This window comes from Schistocerca piceifrons, chromosome 4 (assembly GCF_021461385.2).
Source record: "Schistocerca piceifrons isolate TAMUIC-IGC-003096 chromosome 4, iqSchPice1.1, whole genome shotgun sequence".
In the NCBI taxonomy this organism is placed as follows: domain Eukaryota; kingdom Metazoa; phylum Arthropoda; class Insecta; order Orthoptera; family Acrididae; genus Schistocerca; species Schistocerca piceifrons.
The window spans coordinates 409,654,130-409,669,137 of NC_060141.1; the positions used below are offsets into that span (position 1 = coordinate 409,654,130).

Here is a 15,008-nt window from a genome sequence, read left to right on the forward strand (position 1 = left end):
ATGTGCCTCACATGCGATGCTCATTCGAGATTTTTTACCACCTGAAATATTCATTCTGCACAACTGGTCCCTTATCTCAGTACAGCCAGCCTATGATCCACTCCCGTTTACATACTTTTGACCCTTAACATTTTGGACACCTAGTGTATTTCTGTGGATAATTGTGGAATTGAGGGAAGGGACAGGTGAAAGTAGTTTCTTAATTGTTGTCTACATTTATCGACCACCAGCAGGAGGGCTTCTGTGCTTCGTGTTTACATTGGCCGTGACAGTATTAGGTGCCCTTATGCCGTGGAGCATTGTGAGAGTATCTGGAAATTAATCTGTGCCACTGTCAGCCAGTTTGATAATCAGCATCTGTATGTCACCAGGCGTCCTTTTCGTGAAGGGAAATACTGCCAATCCTACAGTCTTCCAACATCAGGGTTCAGACTGGCTACCCTCGGTTCTAACTTGTCCGGCAACCGTCTAAACGGCGCCGTGTAAAGGGCATGCCGCCCCAGCGCTTTCATTTTTATCCAACTGTTGTGAACGGAACGACATGCTAACTCTATCCATTTTCTTCCTTCTCAGTCTCTCAGCACAGTCCCAGTGGAATGTAACATGAAGAAATGTTACCGTAGGTTTTAGTTCTTCGTCGTTTAAAAAAAAAAAAAAAAAAAAAAAAAAAAACGAAGGAGGGAAATTAACTCATCCTCTACAAATGTTGACTGTCACCATCAGGTAAATGAAATAAAAATACTATTTCACCACATATCATGTCTCAATAATTTGTTCTGGTCACATCATAAGCCATTGGGTTACTAACTAAGGCAGGAACAGATAAATAAAGAAACAGATTTCTCGAAAGTTTCAAAAGTAATTTGTTCATTTATTTACATTTAATATTGAGCAACATTTTTTAACTTGGATTCTGATTTTTGTGGATATATTGTAAAAGGCTGTGTCGTTTTGTTTAACCTTATGGGTTAAAGCGGCGGCTGTTAAACGGAAAATACACTATCAGTAACTGGACTTTAACGAGTGCAAGTAGCTGGAGAGGTATGTGGAATTGCAGAAATACTGTGGTAAAGTAATGATAGATTACTTTTTCACTCCAGCTGGGTATGTAAGACGTCAGTTTTCTAAAATACAATTTTTCGTAATATGATTATTACTCTATTTAACGTAAACATATTTTTGAACATGATACAATAAGCCCTCTTGAGAAACTTAGCCTACTGCCAGCATTACTTCTTTTCCTTGTCGTTCATGTTTTGAAATGTTCCACTCAATTTCTTGAATACTTTGATTCACACATTTCTATATGAGCTCTGTCTTTACAACTTTCCAGAGTTTTGTCTCACAAAACTGACCGTTCCTTCACTAAAGTAATCAATCGATTAATTTCTCCTTCCCAAGCCACGTATAGGATTAGACTACAAGAAGAAGTTACGAACACAAGAAGGTAAATAACAACAGAACGAAATCTTTCCATACTATGGCTGTGTACATGGTGCTGTATAGGCGCCAGCATGATCTGAAGCAGAAAGATTGTCTATGCTCAGCCCTTCTGTGGGGGAGGATTGACATTGTCATATAGCAAAGCGTCCATGTAAGTCCCATTCAGATCGAAAACACTCTTAGTTCAGAATGAATTTTCACTCCGCAGCAGAGTGTGTGCTGCTATGAAACTTCCTATCAGATTAAAACTATGTGCTGGACCTGGACTTCAGTGAAATTTGGAAGGTAAGACATGAGATATTGGCGGAAGTATAGCCTTGAAGTAAGTCGTGCTCGGGTGGTTCAGTTGATGGATCAGTTGTCTGTGAAAGGCAAAGGTCCTTTCGAGTCCGATTCGGCACACAGTTTTAATCTGCCAGGGAGTTTCAACCCCCATGTGCCCCTTTGTTGAGCACATTTAAAAACGTCCCTGTACAAAGAGAACTGTTAACCGTTTCCTAGGCACCTGCAGGCAGGCGATCACTTCAACACGCTGCAAATGAACGTCGCTACATGGCTGCTGTAGTACCTCTGTGCATGCTTGCAGGCATGCGGAATCTGAGGAGCGTCTCTCGGTTGCCCCTGTCTGCAGACGCCTAGGAACTGACCAAGAATTGTCTCTGTACAGTTGCATTTTGAAGTGCTCAACAAAGATACGCAAGTGGCATCGAGGGTGTTGACGAACTGGGAGGGACCCATTCCAGTTATTTTCATGCATGTGTCCATGTTGCACGCCTCCCTCCCCTACATGCCTCCCCCCCCCTTTCTGTGATCATGCCAGAGAAGGGCTGAATAAGCATAAACACCCTGTAGTGGCAGCTTCTGCCACCGAATGTATCAGGATGATCAAATGTAGTGGGGAGAGGTAGAAGGCACTGTATTAAGACTCGTCCGAGCTTTCCAACTACAGTGCCCCTGTTCCTCTCGATCTGCGTCGCTGGGTCCAGCAGTGCTGAAGACACCACTTTGCTGTCTGTGAAATGACTTGGTGCGGAATGGCTGCCTCAGCCACCTGTGCACGCACTGCTGTGTGTCGACCTTGTACGGCAGCGGAGTTGCGGCGTCGTCAGGATCCCGGCAGTTGACTCGGTGGTCTGCGTCCCTGCCGACTCAGCGCCGCTCGGTGTGAGCCACAGGCAGTCAGCTGTGTGCTTCTCGCCAGCATAGCTAAGGTCGCAGCGGCAACAAGCACCCGCGATCCTGTCTGAATCTGCAGCCCCCGCCTCGGGATGCCTCCAGCGTGTGTTGGAAGCTAGGACGACTGCCTGTGGTAGTGAGCCATGGAGTGGCCTGCCACTGGCTCGCTAAGGACCCCGCGTTGGCCTCAGAGGGTCGAACCAGTGACCTGCAATGGACAGGAACGCTGGCGCCCCATCTGCTGCTGCGCATAGCTGGTGGTGTGACATACTCCGCCATCCAGGAAAGCTGCCACATTTGAATCGATCTCGTTAGAAACCCACACCTATTTATACACAGCTGTGCACCTCTGTTTTGTCATATGCGCCGCTTCACATCACGTACTCAAAACATGCTAGGTTGGTCAGTGGGCCCCTTCTGCCTCCTTCAGCAATCCGACGGCCCTGTGGCCTCTACTCTACTTCGCAACTGTTGGTAAGCATAACTCACTGCAATCCGGCCCGCACCTGGCTGTAAGTTGTGCTCAGAATATTGCACAAAACTAGCTTTCCCTATCCTAAATGGTGCTGCTGCTACATACCCGTTGCTGGTTGAGATCGCATTCAAATTTCGTTGAATGGTTTTGGACGATCCACCCTATACACTGGAGCAAAAACTGTGGCTCTACTGTAATCCAAAGGGGTTCTTGTTGAATGGGGTTACAGCTCCACAATGTTCTTAGAGGAGGGATTAATGTCCCAGGGCGTCGACAGTTACAAAGCTTGTCAAGAACATCGTTCTGTTGCATATCGCACTGCAAACTGGTCGTTTCCGAAACATGTGTAAACGAACGCCCCAAGGGAAGCAGTGGTTTCATTGACGCGCTTTATGCTACCTCCTGAGGTCTTTTCATGTCAATTCTGAGGAGCGGTGTATCTGAAATGTTTTCCTCAGCCACTCGTGAAAGAACCGCGTGATATCAAGATCGGGTGTCCGACCTCTGTGCAGAGACGTCGGGAGAAGGGGTGGGATATGATTTGTAATGGAGGTGTGATAACCATCTTATCGAGTGACACGTCCGCGCTGGCGTTGAGCAGATTTGTGGTGAAATTTGGTGCCAATGTGATCTCGTTAATGCACCTTATAACTCATACAATTTCTGAGCTCTGACCCTTTTTTTCGCACGTGTCGCACCTCTGTGTTGGAAGCGTCACCAATCCCGAGGGTAACGTCCCAGAGCGTCTCCCCCCGCATCAGTACAGAGGAAGGCTGTAGGCACCTTTGAATCAAATTTCAAACTTCTACGTCGTAATGGTGGCGAATGACGTCGTATCAAAAAAAGTGACCCTTTAATTATTTTGTGTAGTGTCGATGCAGAAGATATACCACTTCTTTCAGAGGTAAACAAGCTAATTCGTTGAGTGGCTGTAGCAGATGGCACTGGAGACACGGGCGCAGCGGTCCAGTGGAGGGGGCGGTGGGGAGGTGCGTGACGCACTCTGTCAACGGAGGGCGGACGCTGGAAATAGCGCCACGGCGGCCAGTGGCACCGAGCGGCGACGGCCGGAATCTGCAGCAGGCTCGCCTCACCTCGTATCTTCTGCCGCTCACTGCACCGTAGTAGGTAAGCACTGAGCCTCGTTTACTACACAGCGTATGGAATCGGACGTAAGCAGACGAGCATAATTCGCTATTTTACACTGCCATGCGCATGTTCCCGTGAACAACGGATTTCACTCGGTACAACACCTGTCATAGCCAAGGCGCAAGACTTTCAATGGGAGTTATTTACGTGGTCATCGCCCTGCTTTTGTCGAAACATACAAAGTGTCTTTGAAAAAGAAGAATTTCTTCGTGGGCGTGAATCGCGTGGAGACAATGCACTTAATACTGAAATGCAGCTTCAGTCTTCCTTAGCATTAACTGTGCTCCAAAACTGAGCACACATGTGAGTTGATACGTTTCAAAAATGGTTTAAATTGCTCTGAGCACTATGAGACTTAACTTCTGAGGTCATCAGTCTCCTAGAACTTAGAACTACTTAAACCTAACTAACCTAAGGACATCACAAACATCCATGCCCGAGGCAGGATTCGAACCTGCCACCGAAGCGGTCGCGCGGTTCCAGACTGTAGCGCCTAGAACCGCTCGGTCACCCCGGCCGGCTACACGTTTCATTCGCTTCATATTATAACTGACGACGATATTTAAAGGCAAAACACTAATTGCTGACGAGCAACATTACCCTCTGAGTATTAGCAACTGGACACACTTCACTTGTAAGTTTCCTTTAATTTACGTCTATGGTCACAAACTTCTTGTTAACAGATTATCGGTTTCGGTCTATAATGACCATCATCAGATCTGTTTTATAAAAACAAAGTCCTAATGTACTGCAGCCATAGTGGCATCGTCAAATGTTAAATACAAAATCAGCACCAGCATCGTCAAATATGTATAAATAACATCATATTCACGAGTCATGTTGTCAGTATCACTACGCCAGTATGGCAACAGTACCTTAGGACTTTGTTTGTTGATGGTCATTATAGTCCGAAGCCGGTAATCTGTTAACAAAACGGTTGTTACCATAGACATAAATTAAAGGAAACTTATTGTATATACAGGTCACTGTTTTATTCGCGACAATGTGTTAATAATTGCACCTCAGCTGTATCTCAGATAATATCTGCTGTCTGCAGAAACATATCTCAAGAACATCGATGATTTTTTAAAGTGCATATAAAGAGGATAACTTCAATAAAATATTACTAATGAAACGTGGCATATGCATACAGTGCATCACAAAGACTACTTGATAAAATGTGATTAATAGTTTGTTAGAGGACAGGTAGATTTTGAAGACAGATTTTGTTTGTTCACTTACTACATCAAAAACCTCTAAAATAACAATGATACACCACTCATGTAATTACACATACCATGAATGTAAACAACGAAAATGAGCAAGAGTTTTGCATATTTCTAATTTTAATCAGCGTAATGGATTCATATTCGAACTTGCTTACTTTCTAGAAAATTTGCTGTAAAACAATAACCTGGTACCCAAGATCGCAGGAATTCTTTTTATTCCATGATTACCGGTTTTGGCGAAACTAAAGCCGCCATCATCGGATCTAGGGAGGACAGAAAACACTATAAAAGTGGTCTTGGATTCCACTTATATAACATGTATGCATATAAATTTAGTTACACACCTTAGGACACATACAGGTCTGCAGCTTTCATAAGTTTTGTACATGTCTACGTGATACAGTAATCTCTAGAATTACGTACAAGCCTTAATGATGTAGTGTTACCACACAGGCAGAGCCTGTTATGACGCGAGCTGTGGCATTCATTGGCGCCTGTTCTGCTAGCGCCATCTCGCGACGCGGCCTGTAGTGTGAGAACAGAGCCGGAGATGGGATAGTACCTAGTTTGCGCTTGTATGTGATGGAGACACCTGACATTTATAATGTCATCTCTCTTGGACGCCTATGTTCTACTTACGACAATTTTGTAAGGCCTGCGTGTTATAGGCAATTATTAATCTCACCACTGTTTGCCGTGATGTTGTAACCTGTATGTGTCCTAAGGTATGTAACTAGATTTATATGTATACATGTTATATAAGTGGAATCCGAGCCCTCTTTTATAGTGTTTTCTGTCCTCCCTAGATCCGATGATGGCGGCTTTAGTTTCGTCGAAACTGATAATCATGGAATAAAAAGAATTCCTACCAGTTTATTGTTTTACAAGCATCTAGATCGTTCCCACATGAGCACAATGTGTTCCCTAAGAAATTTACTGTGCTCTTCACTTTTAATAAACAGAAACACAAAGCTTGTGCTAATTCACACCGATCGCGCCTGATGGAAGCACCTAACGAATTTATCATCTTTCGCCTCGCCCTCGTTTAAACCTTTCTGGGCTTCAGCAATTTTCTACCAAATATATTTCGTTTTATTTGGCATTTCTGCTGTCGATTTCTTGGACCACACAGGCTTCTATGATACTTATAGTCTCCTATCGCCAACATCACATTCTCTCCAGATGTCTCTACTGGACACCCACATAATGGCAACAACAAAAGTACACTCCTGGAAATGGAAAAAAGAACACATTGACACCGGTGTGTCAGACCCACCATACTTGCTCCGGACACTGCGAGAGGGCTGTACAAGCAATGATCACACGCACGGCACAGCGGACACACCAGGAACCGCGGTGTTGGCCGTCGAATGGCGCTAGCTGCGCAGCATTTGTGCACCGCCGCCGTCAGTGTCAGCCAGTTTGCCGTGGCATACGGAGCTCCATCGCAGTCTTTAACACTGGTAGCATGCCGCGACAGCGTGGACGTGAACCGTATGTGCAGTTGACGGACTTTGAGCGAGGGCGTATAGTGGGCATGCGGGAGGCCGGGTGGACGTACCGCCGAATTGCTCAACACGTGGGGCGTGAGGTCTCCACAGTACATCGATGTTGTCGCCAGTGGTCGGCGGAAGGTGCACGTGCCCGTCGACCTGGGACCGGACCGCAGCGACGCACGGATGCACGCCAAGACCGTAGGATCCAACGCAGTGCCGTAGGGGACTGCACCGCCACTTCCCAGCACATTAGGGACACTGTTGCTCCTGGGGTATCGGCGAGGACCATTCGCAACCGTCTCCATGAAGCTGGGCTACGGTCCCGCACACCGTTAGGCCGTCTTCCGCTCACGCCCCAACATCGTGCAGCCCGCCTCCAGTGGTGTCGCGACAGGCGTGAATGGAGGGACGAATGGAGACGTGTCGTCTTCAGCGATGAGAGTCGCTTCTGCCTTGGTGCCAATGATGGTCGTATGCGTGTTTGGCGCCGTGCAGGTGAGCGCCACAATCAGGACTGTATACGACCGAGGCACACAGGGCCAACACCCGGCATCATGGTGTGGGGAGGGATCTCCTACACTGGCCGTACACCACTGGTGATCGTCGAGGGGACACTGAATAGTGCACGGTACATCCAAACCGTCATCGAACCCATCGTTCTACCATTCCTAGACCGGCAAGGGAACTTGCTGTTCCAACAGGACAATGCACGTCCGCGTGTATCCCGTGCCACCCAACGTGCTCTAGAAGGTGTAAGTCAACTACCCTGGCCAGCAAGATCTCCGGATCTGTCCCCCATTGAGCATGTTTGGGACTGGATGAAGCGTCGTCTCACGCGGTCTGCACGTCCAGCACGAACGCTGGTCCAACTGAGGCGCCAGGTGGAAATGGCATGGCAAGCCGTTCCACAGGACTACATCCAGCATCTCTACGATCGTCTCCATGGGAGAATAGCAGCCTGCAATGCTGCGAAAGGTGGATATACACTGTACTAGTGCCGACATTGTGCATGCTCTGTTGCCTGTGTCTATGTGCCTGTGGTTCTGTCAGTGTGATCATGTGATGTATCTGACCCCAGGAATGTGTCAATAAAGTTTCCCCTTCCTGGGACAATGAATTCACGGTGTTCTTATTTCAATTTCCAGGAGTGTAGTTCCCACGCAGGAGAGCAGACGAATGCTTTCTCAGCTGCCAGCGCCGAAGCGGAGAGAGCGGGAACTTCCTTTGATGGTAGACTGAAAGACCAGCAACTAGCGGAACACCAGCAAACGCGATCAGAACACGATCGAATGCTTTTCGCTTGCTTGCTATTAACACCAGAGAGAATTTTCGTTCGCTGACGCGTGCTCGCTTGTGTTCGCTCCGGTGCAAACCAGGCTTTACAACATCAGACACTGCTGTAGTATTGTCCTCTTGCTGCTCTCGCGGGAAATTCACCCAACACGTCACCCAACTGACTCTGTACACTCCTATTTGTCTACAACATGAATCCAAAGTCTAGCGAAAAAATTATTGTGGTTGCTCGGGAATATTTTCTGAGTATTTCTGATTATATGCCTGTCGTCTCCATTGGTTCGTTACGGAATAATTTCAAAAAAATGGCTCTGAGCACTATGGGACTCAACTGCTGTGGTCATAAGTCCCCTAGAACTTAGAACTACTTAAACCTAACTAACCTAAGGACATCACACACATCCATGCCCGAGGCAGGATTCGAACCTGCGACCGTAGTGGTCGTGCGGTTCCAGACTGTAGCGCCTTTAACCGCTCGGCCACTCCGGCCGGCTGAATAATTTCATTTCTTTTGAATTCTCACCCCGTTTACATTCGTATCTGTGATGCTCTGAGAAGAGTGCAAATGTCGACGGTCTGCGCTGGACACTTTGTTTGGAAACAAACTTGTTGCATTCGCTCACGGTACCTGCTGTTGACTGCAATTACGCCCTCAAGCTTACATTCAGTGTTGCTCGATTTTGACGGTTTTTTTTCTCCGGTACTGTTTCCTGTACGTTAACAGTGATACACAGCAGTCAGTATAGGTTAACTGATTAAAGAGTCGATATGCACCTTTGTGGGTTCACTGAATGCCTGGAAGACCAATACAATTTCACGTTATGTTGAGCTGTTCCAGCGACGATTCCAACCACGCCACAGTACCTTTGCATCTGTCCGAGGATTGCCGCAATACTCTGTCTTGTGTGCTGTACGTTTTGGTCATTGCTTATTACAGGCTTCTTTAATGCTGCAAAGCTCTTCTCATAGATACCAAGGTAATTGCGGTAACAAACCGAATAAATCACATGTCCTTTATTACTCTGTACTGTGACTCATGCCAAAATATTAAGAAAATATCCCAGACCTACCTCTGAAATCTTATGGCCTAAGTTCGAGTCCATCCCGTATGACACTAATATCTGCTTTCGCTGTCACTGGGATGGCTATGCGAGAGGCGTTCAATGAATTCGAAAGTAAAGTTCTATGTACTGACTTGGCAGAAAATCCTAAGAAATTTTGGTCTTATGTCAAAGCGGTAGGTGGATCAAAACAAAATGTCCAGACACTCTGTGACCAAAATGGTACTGAAACAGAGGATGACAGACTAAAGGCCGAAATACTAAATGTCTTCTTCCGAAGCTGTTTCACAGAGGAAGACTGCACTGTAGTTCCTTCTCTAGATTGTCGCACAGATGACAAAATGGTAGATATGAAAATAGACGACAGAGGGATAGAGAAACAATTAAAATCGCTCAAAAGAGGAAAGGCCGCTGGACCTGATGGGATACCAGTTCGATTTTACACAGAGTACGCGAAGGAACTTGCCTCCCTTCTTGCAGCGGTGTACCGTAGGTCTCTAGAAGAGCGTAGCGTTCCAAAGGATTGGAAAAGGGCACAGGTCATCCCCGTTTTCAAGAAGGGACGTCGAAAAGATGTGCAGAAGTATAGACCTATATCTCTAACGTCGATCAGTTGTAGAATTTTGGAACACGTATTATGTTCGAGTATAATGACTTTTCTGGAGACTAGAAATCTACTCTGTAGGAATCAGCATGGGTTTCGAAAAGGACGGTCGTGTGAAACCCAGCTCTTGCTATTCGTCCACGAGACTCAGAGGGCCATAGACACGGGTTCACAGGTAGATGCCGTGTTTCTTGACTTCCGCAAGGCGTTCGATACAGTTCCCCACAGTCGTTTAATGAACGAAGTAAGAGCATATGGACTATTAGACCAATTGTGTGATTGGATTGAGGAGTTCCTAGATAACAGAACGCAGCATGTCATTCTCAATGGAGAGAAGTCTTCCGAAGTAAGAGTGATTTCAGGCGTGCCGCAGGGGAGTGTCATAGGACCGTTGCTATTCACAATATACATAAATGACCTGGTGATGACATCAGAAGTTCACTGAGGCTTTTTGCAGATATTGCTGTGGTGTATCGAGAGGTTATAACAATGGAAAATTGTACTGAAATGCAGGAGGATCTGCGGCGAATTGACGCATGGTGCAGGGAATGGCAATTGAATCTCAATGTAGAAAAGTGAAATGTGCTGCGAATACATAGAAAGATAGATCCCTTATCATTTAGCTACAAAATAGCAGGTCAGCAACTGGAAGCAGTTAATTCCAAAAAATTATCTGGGAGTACGCACTAGGAGTGATTTAAAATGGAATGATCATATAAAGTTGATCGTCGGTAAAGCAGATGCCAGACTGAGATTCATTGGAAGAATCCTAAGGAAATGCAATCCGAAAGCAAAGGAAGTAGGTTACAGTACGCTTGTTCGCCCACTGCTTGAATACTGCTCAGCAGTGTGGGATCCGTACCAGATAGGGTTGATAGAAGAGATAGAGAAGATCCAACGGAGAGCAGCGCGCTTCGTTACAGGATCATTTAGTAAACTCCAGTGAAAGACTCTGCAGGAGAGACGCTCAGTAGCTCGGTACGGGCTTTTGTTAAAGTTTCGAGAACAGACCTTCACCGAAGAGTCAAGCAGTATATTGCTCCCTCCTACGTATATCTCGCGAAGAGACCATGAGGATAAAATCAGAGAGATTAGAGCCCACACAAAAGCTTACCGACAATCCTTCTTTCCACGAACAATACGAGACTGGAATAGAAGGGAGAACCGATAGAGGTACTCAGGGTACCCTCCGCCACACACCGTCAGGTGGCTTGCGGAGTATGGATGTAGATGTAGATGTTCTTCAGAAATCTTTCATATCCAGCGACATATGCCTGTGAAAATGACGAGCAAATATAATTTGATCCATTGGTGGTGAGAAAACCTCAATCTCCTTCTACATTACCGCCAAATGTGTGAGAACATGGAGTCTGTATTCTGAAGTTGGTCGCGTGCTTATGTTCTGTCTTGCTATGGCTGTGGGCCACAAACAGGTGTTAGTGAGTCTTAAATGTATGAACTTCGTGTACTTCTTAACAATTTCGGTTGCTTTTTATGCGACTTTTCCGAAGATATTTCAGTTAAGTTTTATTATGTGCAGTGCTGATCGAGTCAACCCAAGCGACGACTGCTCGTGGGTTGTTTCATATGACATCCAATGTCAACGTAAAACGTCTTCTCGGTTCCCATAAAAAAAAAATGTTGTTCAAAAATGAAATTTCGTGTGCTAAATCAATAGAGCGACATCAGATAGTCTGATCGGCTGTTTGGTTTAATTATCGTTATTGGCGCTGACAGCAAAACTGACCATAAATGTTTTGGTAAATGTGGTATATATCCAATAAGTGCGTATAAGATTAAACATTCCCGGCAGCTGTGGCCGAGCGGTTCTAGGCGCTTCAGTTCCGAATCGCGCTGCTTCTGCGGTCGCAGGTTCACACCCATGCCTCTGGCATGGGTGTGTTTGATGTCCTTAGGTTAGTTAGGTTTATGTAGTTCTAAGTCTAGGGGATGATGACCTCAGATGTTAAGTCTCATACTGCTTAGGGCCAGTTTTTTGATTAAACATTTTCATTAATAATGAAGGCTTTGTCTCCCCTGCTTCAAATGCTGTAGAAAGATACATGTTTTAATAGCCTAGCTAATACACTGAAGAGCCAAAGAAAAGGGCACTCCTGCCTGACATCGTGTAGGGCCCCCACGAGCACGCAGAAGTGCCGCAACAAGACGTCGCATGGACTCGACTAATCTCTGAAATAGTGCTGGAGGGAGTTAATACCATGAATCGTGCAGGTCTGTCCATAAATCCCCAAGAGTACAAGGGGGTAGAGATCTCTTCTCAACAGCACGTTGCAAGGTATCCCAAAAATGGTTCAAACGGCTCTGAGCACTATGGGACTTAACTTCTGAAGTCATCAGTCCCCTAGAACTTAGAACTGCTTAAACCTCACTAACCTAAGGACATCACACACATCCATGCCCGGGGCAGGATTCGAACCTGCGACCGTAGTGGCCACACCGGCCGGCAAGGTACCCCAGAAATGATCACTAATGTTCATGTCTTGGGAGTTTGGTGGCCAGCGGAAGTGTTTAAACTCATAAGAGTGTTCCTGGAGCTACTCTGTAGCAATTCTGAGCGTGTGGGGTGTCGCATTGTCCTGCTGGAATGGTCCAAGTTGGTCGTAATTCACAGTGGGCATGAATGGATGCAAGTGTTCAGACAGGATGCTTACGTGCTTGTCACCTGTCAGAGACGTATCTAAACATATCGGGGGTCCCATGTCACTCCAATTGCACACGCCCCACACCATTAGAGATCCTCCACCAGCTTGAACAATCCCCTGTTGACATGCAGGATCCATGGATTCATGAGGTTGTCTCCAAACATGTACACGTCATCCGCTCGATGTAATTTTAAACGAGACTCGTCCGACCAGGCAACATGTTTCCAGTCATCAGCAGTTCAGGGTCGGTGTTGACGGGCACAGGCGAGGCGTAAAGCATTGTGTCGTGCAGTCATCAATGGTACACGAGTGGGCCTTCGGCTCTGAAAGCCTGTGTCGATGACGTTTCGTTGACTGGTTCCCATGCTGACACTTGTTGATGGGCCAGTATTGAAGGGTTGCACTTCTGTCACGTTGAACGATTCTTTTCAGTCGTCTTTGGTCCCGTTCTTGCAGGATCTTTTTCCAGTCGCAGCGATGTCGGAGATTTGATGTTTTGCCGGGTTCCTGATATTCACGGTACACTCGTGAAATGGTAGTACGGGAAAATCACCACTTCATCGCTACCTGGGACATGTTGTGCCGACTATAACACCACGTTCAGACTCACTTAAATCTTGATAACGTACCATTCTAGCAGCAGTAACCTATCTAACAACTGCGCCAGACACTTGTTATCTTATGCAGCCGTTGCCGACCGCAGTGCCGTATTCTGGCTGTTTACATACCGCTGTATTTGAATACTCATGCCTATAGCAGTTTCTTTGGCTTGGTTCAAATGGCTCTGAGCACTATGGGACTCAACTGCCGTGGCCATCAGTCCCCTAGAACTTAGAACTACTTAAACCTAACTAACCTAAGGACATCACACACACCAATGCCCGAGGCAGGATTCGAACCTGCGACCGTAACAGCAGCGCGGCTCCGGACTGGAGCGCCTAGAACCGCACGGCCATCGCGGCCGGCAGTTTCTTTGGCCCTTCAGTGTAATTCACAGCTTGAAGACAGAAATCATGAAGGAATGGGGCTCAGATACAGTTTTCAGAGGTATATACAGGACAACTATGTAAGAATTATTTGGAAATCGTAGAACAAACTTAAAGACACTTAAATATTGTAGCCGAAACATGCCGATGGTTGAATGTGTTTCGCACTGCAAGTTACGCGTCTGCATTCTGGAGACCTATTGATAGTAGTAATTTCTTGTTCTGTCGTTAGATTTAGTAGAACGCGAGTTCTTTTTTGATGAAGGGGTCAATACGTCTAATTCAGGTGGTAATAAATGGCCAATAATCGGCAAGTGGAACCGCTACCCTTTTTTTGGGTCGCTTTATCTCCAATCCCATTTACAGCCTAGTGCATAGTAGAGTGTTCTCAAAAATGAAGCCGACGGTTGATAAAGAGTGACATTTAGTCTGGTAACAAATGTCCGCCCCCGAGTATCGTCAGCTGATTGAAATATGCAAGGTCGTATCCAGTAGGAAATACTAGCTTCATGGTATCAACTTAGCGGTAATTATCAATTTGACAGCATAACTGCTGCTCAGTAATTTTGTGATTGTCAATATATCTGAAATATAAAAGGGTTTGTATATTTACAGGTGTCCATCCCTTTATCCAGTTCTGTTAGTTAGTTACATGCGTGTAGATGATTTGAACGATTCTTTTATCGAAATGATGTAGAACGAGTCAGTTTACTTATATGTATACACGTATGAATGCATACTGTCTGCTGTAAAGAACAAACACCACGCATTCATAGAATTCATTCACCTCGAAGGGCAATGAATCCATAACCTTCAGCGCGAATGCACAATATCGTGCGATCCCCTGCGCGAATCTAAAGTTAGTGAGCATGGACGACATATGTCCGCAGCTTGTGCTCTAGTTTCCCTGGCCAGGCGATTAAGTGTTTGTGTTGACCTTATGATTACATCAGCATCATTCATGACAGTGCAGTGGCTGGATTGGATTGCGTAAAATTGGACTGTGAAACAAAATTGGGACTTTGTACGGGCACTGATGACCGCGCAGTTGAACGCCCCACAAACCAAACATCGTTACCATGGAGGACATAGAGGGGACTGCGGATAGGTGGCGCTAGGTGGAAATTAGGCATGTTGATAAAATATCGCTATATATATATATATATATATATATATATATATATATATATATATATATATTGTAACCTTCCCACAAAAATTTAAAAGACAGAAATAATAAATGAATGGGAGTCAAGTGTAACCTTTCCACCGAAATTTAAATGACAATATTTAATAGTAATGGGAGCCAAGCGTAACCTCCCTAGCAATTAAATTTAATGACAATAAAAATGAGAATCGCAATCTGACTGAAAGTATAAGCTGTCACGAAAATGATGAAAAACAATTCAGTGCTAATGAAACTTCAGTGACAA

At 45.6% G+C, this 15,008-nt stretch overlaps 1 protein-coding gene across 1 annotated transcript in view; it reads left to right on the forward strand.

Moving 5' to 3' along the window:
* The first annotated feature begins 4,112 nt into the window (after positions 1–4,112).
* Positions 4,113–15,008, forward strand: part of LOC124796451 (L-lactate dehydrogenase) — a 321,578-nt gene continuing 310,682 nt past the window's right edge. The window contains exon 1 of the mRNA XM_047260669.1: positions 4,113–4,222. The gene's annotated coding sequence lies outside the window, so the exon portion shown is untranslated. The remainder of the gene's footprint in view (positions 4,223–15,008) is intronic.